This window comes from Pipistrellus kuhlii, unplaced genomic scaffold (genome assembly GCF_014108245.1).
Source record: "Pipistrellus kuhlii isolate mPipKuh1 unplaced genomic scaffold, mPipKuh1.p scaffold_m20_p_9, whole genome shotgun sequence".
NCBI lineage: Eukaryota > Metazoa > Chordata > Mammalia > Chiroptera > Vespertilionidae > Pipistrellus > Pipistrellus kuhlii.
This window is the reverse complement of record NW_023425595.1, coordinates 9,103,608-9,112,546: the sequence shown is the minus strand read 5'-3', so window position 1 is coordinate 9,112,546 and position 8,939 is coordinate 9,103,608.

Sequence of the window (8,939 nt, the reverse complement as noted above, 5' to 3'; positions counted from 1 at the left end):
GCATGCATATTTTTTCATGTGAACTTTAGAACTGGCCCATCTTATTCCAAAAGCAATTCTTTTAAAATTTATTGATTGATTTTAGAGAGAGAGGACGGAGGAGAGAGAGATGAAGAGAGGTCAATTTGTTGTTCCCCTTATTTATACATCCATTGGTTGATTCTTATATGTGCCTGACCAGAGATTGAACCTGAAATCTTGGGATCTTGGGAGGACTCTCTACCCAGCCAAGGTATCCAAAGCAATTTTCCCCCCAAAAAAATTTAGTCTGTTTTAAAAATTGGAGTCACTGTAGCTCTGGCAGGTGGCTCAGTTAGTTGGAGCATCATTCCATACACCAAGAAGTGGTGGGCTTGATTCCTGATCAGGGCACATACTTAGTAGTTTGGGGGCTTGATCCCCAGTTGGGGAGAGTCTGGGAGGCAACTGATGGATGTTTCTCTCCCACATAGACATTGATCTCTCTCTTTCCCTCTCCCTTCCTTTCTCTAAAAATCATAGGAATATTTAAAAAAACAACAACAATAAACATATCCTAGGGTGTGGATTAAAACAAATATTGGAGTCACTGTAAATATAATGATTTGTGAGAACTGACATGGTTACGGTAGTCCATCTTCCTATTAAAAAATGGGCTATGTGTTTACATTTATTCAGACCACTCAGTAGCATTCTAAAGCATTCTTCTTTTAGACGAGGCTCATTTGTAATAGTTGTGTTTCGTGTTGTTGCTCATCGGAATGGAATAATTTCTTCTATTTCCTATCAGGTTGCCGATTGCATATGAGGAAGCTACTGACTCTTGTATATCAGTCATAGAACCAGTCATCTTATTTTATCGATAATGAATAATGTGATTGCTAATTCCTGAGTTATCTAGGTCTACAGTCATCTCTTCTAAAAATAATGATAATTTTGCTTTCTTCTTTCCATTTTCATACTTCTTGTGTGTTTTCCTGTTGTATAATTACAGAGGCCTGCACTCACAGAACAATGCTAAATAATGATGGTGTTAGTGAAAATCTTTATTTTGCTCTTGACTCTACGGGAAATGCTTGCAGTGTTTATAGACTTTACAGAGATGCAGCTTCCGGCATCTCTTTCGGAATCTTCCTTTTATTATCTCGCTGTCAGGCTCCATACAGAGTTGTGCTGGCTTCATAAAAAGAACTTGGAAATTTTCCTGCTTTCCCTTTGCTCTGGAACAATTTAAATAGCAGGTAGAATTCACCCATGAAACCATCTGGACCTGATACGTTTTGGGGGTACAGCTCTCTGAAAACATTGTCAATGTATTCTACAGTATTTAGTTTGTTTCAGGTTTTTTTAGTGTATTAAAAAAAAAAAACTCTTCCAGAATTAGTTATAATATTTTCTATTTCTAGAAATTTATCTCTTCTACCCAGGGTTTTAAACATTTTTGCCTTAGGTCAATGCTTATGATTCTACTAATTAGCTCAGTGTCTGTAGTGATTTTCCCACTCTCGTTTCTTACTTTGTGTGTTTGATCTTTAAAAAGCTGGCAGGAGTTTTTCTGCATTTTCTAGCCCATTTATATGACCAGAGGGTTCCCCATCAAGACACCCTCAATGCCCAGTCAGTTTGGTTTTGTTTGAGATGATGTAGGACAGACATTTCTTCCTATACATGGTTTTAGCTGTGCTAAGCTCTTTAAAAAAAAAAAATGTTTTATTGATTTTCCACAGAGAGGAGAGGGATAGAGAGCTAGAAACGTCGATGAGAGAGAAACATCAACCAGCTGCCTCCTGCACCCCGCCCCCCCCACCGGAGATGTACCCACAACCAATGTACATGCCCTTGACCAGAATCGAACCTGGGACCTTTCAGTCCGCAGACCGACGCTCTATCCACTGAGCCAAACCGGTTTCGGCTGTGCTAAGCTTTTTACTTTCACTTTCTCGTTTAATTCTCACCCCATCACAGGAGACAGCTAGCATGGCATTATTTCCATTTTACCCATGAGAAAACAGAAACTTAGAGAGGTTCATAAGTCGCCCAAGGTCCCACAGCTGGAGGCTGGCAAGGTTGGGTTTCTGACCAGGTCTGTCTACCTCAGGACCCATCCTAAGTACGGGGCCCCCACAAGGCTCCTCCCCCCATCACCTGCACTTCCCCTTTACCTCCCCTGGGTCGGCAGCGCAGAAACCGCCACTGTTGATGGACTTCTAACTCAGGCTTGGGCTGTCTGCACTTCTGAGTGCCAGGTGGTGTGATCCCCACCTCCATCTCACGTCTTTTTTGGAGGGTTTGACGTGGGCCAGCCACAGTTGGAAGATGGCTCTCAGGCATAGCATATATAATCCAGTGGGAAAAGAGCTATAGCACCAGCTAAATTATTATAAGATTCTCTTTAAATAGCAAGAAAAAAACCCACAAAAACAACACACCCCAAACCTAACCATCAAATCATGGTGCTTTGAGGTGCAATTGTAGAGAGAGCCTCGGACTAGTCACACGTCAAACCCTTAATAGCTATGTGACCAAGATTCGCCATTTCATGCCTCCATTTCCAGATCTGTAAAATGTGAATAGCATCACAGATTTTTCATCTGATAGGGATGCATCTTATAGCTGATGCTGTCGCTCAAGGATACTTGGCAGGGGTTTTGGTTTTTTAAAACTTTCTTATTGTTGCATGAAATAGTGCTATGTCCTACCGAAGATCTTAGATTTGATGACATATGATAATAATCACGTGGTTGTTGGGAGAATGAAATGAGATGATGGAAAGTGAAGAACCCCATAACATTCAGGTCAAACAATGTAGGAAGCATTGGCCAGGGTCCTAATCCAGAGTCTGTCATCACCACCTTGCTGGGTCCCCCTGGCCAAGTTACCCCCATGTGTGGTCCCCACATTTCCTTCTCTGGTCTTTCTCAGCAAAATGAAAGATGTATATGATTTATTAACTCAGCCAACATGTCCTGAGCACACTTTCTGGGCCAGGCATGGGGGATGGGAGTGCCGGCAGCAGGATGCCCACACTTGATAGCAGTGTTATGATAAAGATAGACAGAAAGCACGAACCAATTCACAGAGCTCTTCTTGCTTTAAATTCTGTCCTTTAGTAGGAGGAGGGCCAGGTAGGGCAGGTGTGTTTAAGGAAGCCATCCTAACTAATAAAAGAGTAATATGCAAATTGACTGTTACTCCAAGACACAAGATGGCTGCCCCCATGTGGTCAAAGATGGCTGCCCCCATGTGGACACAAGATAGCTACCACAAGAGGGCTGGCAGGGGAGTTTAGTTGTGGGCAGTTGGGGGTGACCAAGCCAGCAAGGGAGGGCAGTTGGGGGTGGTAGGCATGTAGGGGAGGATAATTAGGGGTGACCAGGTCAGCAGGGGAGGGCAGTTAGGGGTGACCAGGGTGCAGGCGAGGGCAGTTAGGGCAATTGGACCAGCTGAGGAGCAGTTATGCGTTGATCAGGCTAGTAGTAGAGTGGTTAGGGGGTGATCAGGCTGGCAGGCAGAAGTGGTTAGGGGCAATCGGGCAGAGGCAGGCAAGCGATTGGGAGCCAGCAGTCCTGGATTGTGAGAGGGATGTCCCATTGGGATCTGGCCTAAACAGGTGGTTGGACCAAAAAAAAAAAAAAAAAAAAAAAAAAAAAAAAAAATTCAATTGCCCAATAAAAGCTTAAAAAAAAAAAAAAAAACCCAATAAAAAGAACAGGTGGTTGGACATCCCTCAAGGGGTCCCAGATTGGAGAGGGTGCAGGCTGGGTTGAGGGACGCCCCCCACACCCCCTGCATGAATTTCGTGCACCAGGCCTCTAGTATGGTATAAGGGTTAATGTATAGGCTGGTGTTGGACAGACTTGGGCCAGCTCTGTAACTTTCTAGCTGTGTGACCTTAGGCCAATGACTTAACCTCTCTGAGCCGCAGAGCCTTATCTGTAAAATGAGAGTGACAATAGTCCCACCTCACAGAACTGTTGCATTGAATGAACTGCAGTATATAAAGCTCAGCTCAGTGCAGGGTAATAATAAGCCACTAATGAATGGAAGCCTCCCTCCTTCCTTTCTTCCTTCTTCTCCTTTTCTTCCTTCCTGTTCTTCCTTCTCCACCTTTCCCTCTTTTTCCTCCTCCTCTCTAACTGACTTGCTGTGCTTGAGAAGTAATTACTTACTGGTGCAGGAACCCCCTTTGCAGGGGCCCCTCCCTGCTGGAAGTTTCTGATGTCTGTCTGCCATGACTGCCCAGCAGTTGAGGGGGCTCAGGCAAGGTGCCTCCCTTCATGAAAAGGGTAGATGCAGAGCCCAAGGCACTTTCCAAGGGCCTAGGGAAAAGTTTGAGATCTCAGAAAAGTTATTGGGACCAACATAGGAAAAGGAAACTATAAACTCAAGAAATGTTTAATTCAAGATCTATAAAATGTAACACTATGTTAACTTAATAATTGTTAAAATTTGAGATTTCTTTATATTTGAAAACAACTTGTAGGTTGGATTTTTTTTTTCACTTTGCAAGAGTTCCCAAATGTGCACTGTAGTTATAGAAATTATAGCCAATTGTAAATTGAGTTGTTCACCACTTGTAAATTAAATGGATATGTTTAGCCAAATTCAAAAGCAAAATATAAAAAGCCCTTTCAAAAATTTTACTGTTAAAATTGTTAATATAAAATATTTTAAAGTATTTTTAAATAATATAAGGCCCTTTAGGGCCTAGGAGAGTCTTTAAAGTGCCTGATGCAGTACTTGGGAGGTCTTTAACCCTATTTTTAGTTCTATTTTTTTTTTTTTTTGTTTTTTTTTTTACCTTCTACGATAGCTGATTTTTCTAACCCTTTGTAAGATATTTAAAATTTAGAATTTGTAATAATTTTTGAAAATATTCACAATGTAATAAAAATTGCAGGATATTAAACTATATATCAGCCGGATCTCAAGTAGTTTTAAAAATTCATACATGATTTTTAAAAAATGACTAGAAAGAAATATACTAGAATGTTAATAGACTCTCAGCAGAACAAATGCATAATTATCTTTTCTTTTTTATAGTTTACAGACTTTCCAAATTTTCTACAAAGAAAATGCATTACAATCAGAAAAACAACTTTTGGTAGTGAAAAAAAAATTTTTTTTCTTACTACGAAAGTAATTTATGCTCATTATGAAAAAGTCACAAAATACATATAAGCATAAGGTTGGAGAAGAAACATGTACATTCCACCCACCCAGAGTCCTTCCAGACCTTTTTTATGCATACATAAACATTTATATTTTTATCACAAAACGAGATCATTCTGTACGCAGTACTGTTTGAAACCTGCTTTTTTCCCCTTACCATGTATATTGAGAATATTTTTTTTAACATCAACAGCACATTTCCACAAAATGATTTGAATGGCAGCATACCACCACATTTTGAGGATGAACCACGATTTACTTATTTCCTAATTATTAGATACTAGAGGCCCGCTGCATGACATTTGTGCACTGGGGTGGGGGGTGTCCCTCAGCCCAGCCTGCACCCTTTAGCAGTCTGGGAGCTCCTTGAAGGGAGTAGGCCTAAGCAGTCAGCCCAGCTGTGGCTGAGCAGCGCTCCCCTTGTGTTGAACATCTGCCCCCTGGTGGTCAGTGTGGGTCATAGCAACCTGTTGTTCTGCCATTGGGTCAATTTGCATATTTCCCTTTTATTATCCTTATAATAAAAGGCTAATTTATGCAAATTGCCCCCTCTATCAGGAGTTGGATCGGGAGTTCAACCAGGGATACATCCCACATCCCCTCCCTCCTACCCCGCTTCGCCCTGCTGGCCCGATCCAATTGACTCTGATCTGGGCAGGCCAGCCAGACCCCACCTATGCATGAATTTGTGCATCAGGCCTCTAGTATAGGATATATGTTGCTTTCCAATTTTCTCTATCACAAATAGTACTGCAACGAAAATATTTTAAAGCACCAGAGAATCCTTCATTTTCACAAAGAAATCACTGAACACTATCTAATAGGCATTTACTTCTGATAATGCCAGGCTCTGAGAACCTGGAAGTGTTTAAGTAACGATTCCTTCCCTGGAAGAGTTCCCAGGCTGATAGCAGAGCCATGGACTGTGCCTGAGAAAGCCTGGAGAGGCCTCTCGGGGAGGAGAATGGGGTGGGGGGAGGGGCATGGAGCTGAGACTTGAAGATTGGGTAGGAGTTCACCCCAGAGACAGGGAGGGCCAAGCAGGGAGCCCTTCGTAGGCACAGAGGACAGGACAGGAGGAGATGGGAAGGCGGCCTTAATCTAGAACTGGGATGAGCTGGGTCCTTTCACATCAGCTTCTTTATTAACTCCTCACACTGGCTGCAAAGGAAACCATGACTCCAATCTTCTAGTCAAAGAAACGGAGGGTGCACTCTTGTTTAATTAGAGGGAGGGCCAGCATGTGGACACAGGTTCCACTTACTCTAAAGCCCAGGCCCTCTTTCTTCTTTCCTCTCTTCTTCTCCTTTCCCTGATGATGGCAGAGGCAGTTCTCTGCTCACAGGGAACATAAGAAAACATCGAATTCCTTCTCTTTCCATTTGATTTTTCTTGTTAGTCAACATCCCAAGCCATGTTAAGGCCTGTGCTGCTACCTGCCATACGGAAGCACTTAAGTTCCAGCCTTCTTTGGTCTCCTCCTTGCAGAGAGCTTGATAGAGAGGGGGGTCGGGGTGGGGGGGGGGAGACACCCAGTGCCATCTTGGACGCTGTCTTTGGCCACCACTTGAACAAGCCATTAAAACTCACTTGTCTTGTCTCTCCGATGTGGCTCAGTTGCTGAGCGTCGATCCATGAACCAGGAGGTCACTGTTTGATTCCCAGTCAGGGCACATGCCTGGGCTTTCAGGCTTGATCCCTGGGGTAAGGCATTCAGGAGGCAGCAGACCCACGATTCTCTCTCATCCACGAGGGTTCTACCTCCCGTCTCCTCTGAAATTATTTAAAATATATTTTTTACAAACCTCATTTGTCTTGGCACGGAGACACTGCATTAGGCTCAGAGTGGTGTGTTTTAGGAGTGGTGAGAAATTCAGAGGAGCAGGAGCAGGGGGTGAGAATGGGGACGAGGGGAAGCCAAGGGCTGGAGGAGTGAGCTGGGGATTGGCCAGGCTCATGCACAGGTTGCTGACGTTTGCAAGTCCAATGGTTTCTTGGGAAAAGAGCCAGACTGCTCTGCAAAGGTGGATTTGGTCTAGAGATAGACAAGTGTTGGAGAAAACAGGAGAAAATAATAAAAGCTACAATAACATTTTTTGATTACCAGATGCTGTCCTAAACATTTTAAACATTTTGACTCTTTTTTGAAAAAAAAATTATTTATTTCAGAGAGGAAGAGAGAAGGATAGAATCATCAATGATGAGAGAGAACTGCCTCCTGCACTCCCTACACTGAGGATGGAGCCCTCAATCTGGGCATGTACCCTGACCAGGAATTGAACAGTAACCTCTTGGGTCACAGGTTGACGTTCATGCCAGCCAGGCAACATTTTAACTCTTTTCATTCCTATGGGGTAGGTGCTAGATTTATTCTGTTTTCCAGGTGAGAAAACTGCAACACAGAGAGGTTAACTAACTTGGCCAACAGAACATAGTAAACGAGAAGCCGATATTTAGACCCAAGCAGCCTACTTTTAACTTTTAACCCAGTTTAGCCCTTGCAAAGCTAAATGAAGACACGTCTGATCACCAGCACAGAGCTGAATGTCTTAAACATAATGTACTGCCAATAATTATCATTTATTCATATTTATTATTAGAATACAATTAATATATATATACACTATTTTAATGTATATTAGTGTGATGATACATGGCTTATAACAATATTGATGATTAAGTGTGGGAGAGATGAATCTGAACTGGAACTGCAGCACAGTGGTGGAAGGGAAGAAGTATTTCTGAATTAGCATTGCAGGATTTAGTAACAAGATTCGGGGAGGATTCTGGGTGGATGATTTAGTTTTAGGTTGAGGAGCAGGAGGAGGGTGGTGTCATCAATGAGGCCCCAACACCCTCCTGGGAGGACAGGGCTGTGGAGGAGAGCTGTGCTTGGTCCACGTGACTTTGAGGGGCCTGTGGGCTGGAGCGCCGGCCGGAAGGGCTCCTCTGGAGGGAAACCTATAAAGCTGGTTCTTTGGGTTTTGGTAGCAAAACAACAGGTTCACAGACGTCTCGCCTGCTACTTAAGACACTAATGAAAAGCTTTCAGTTCTATAACCTAATCTCAGAAGTGACATCACCTCAATTCTGTCATTTTCTACTCTTTAAACTTTTTAATGATAGAGAAACACAGAGCAGCTGCCTCCCGCATACCTCCCACTGGGGATGTGCCTGTAATCAAGGTACATGCCCTTGACTGGAATCAAACCTGGGACCTTTCAATCCTCAGGTCGACACTATATCCATTGAACCAAATTGGTCAGGGCCAATTTTCTACTCTTTAGTCATTAGGTCAGCCTACCTGCTAGGGGAGGGGACTTTGCAAAGGTGAAATCCCTGGGACCGTGTTAGAGGCTGCCTACCCAGGTACCTTTCCCACTTGATTATACCTTTCTTTGCTTTCATCATTGCAGCTAACTCCACTCCCGTCCCTCAGTAGAAGTACTCTGTGAACTTTATAAAGTTGCAGTGTGATTAGTTTGGAGTGATTGATATTTCTGTAGACAATGGCACTGAATGACTTAGCAAACCACGCGGTGGAAGATGGTTATAAAGGGATCCAATTACTTTCCTTGCTAGGGCAATGCAAAATGCAAGGTGTAAAAATGGACTTAATTGGTGAAAAATTAATTACTCAATTAAACTTATTTCTGCTTAAATACATTTAGGTGTTAATTGGCAATCTGACTTGAGGTTTGTTTTAAGGTGGACTGGTTACCGCGACCCTGTCTTTTAAGAAATGATTTCTGTTTGATGTGCCGCGGACACTCCTGGTCTTGCTGAGA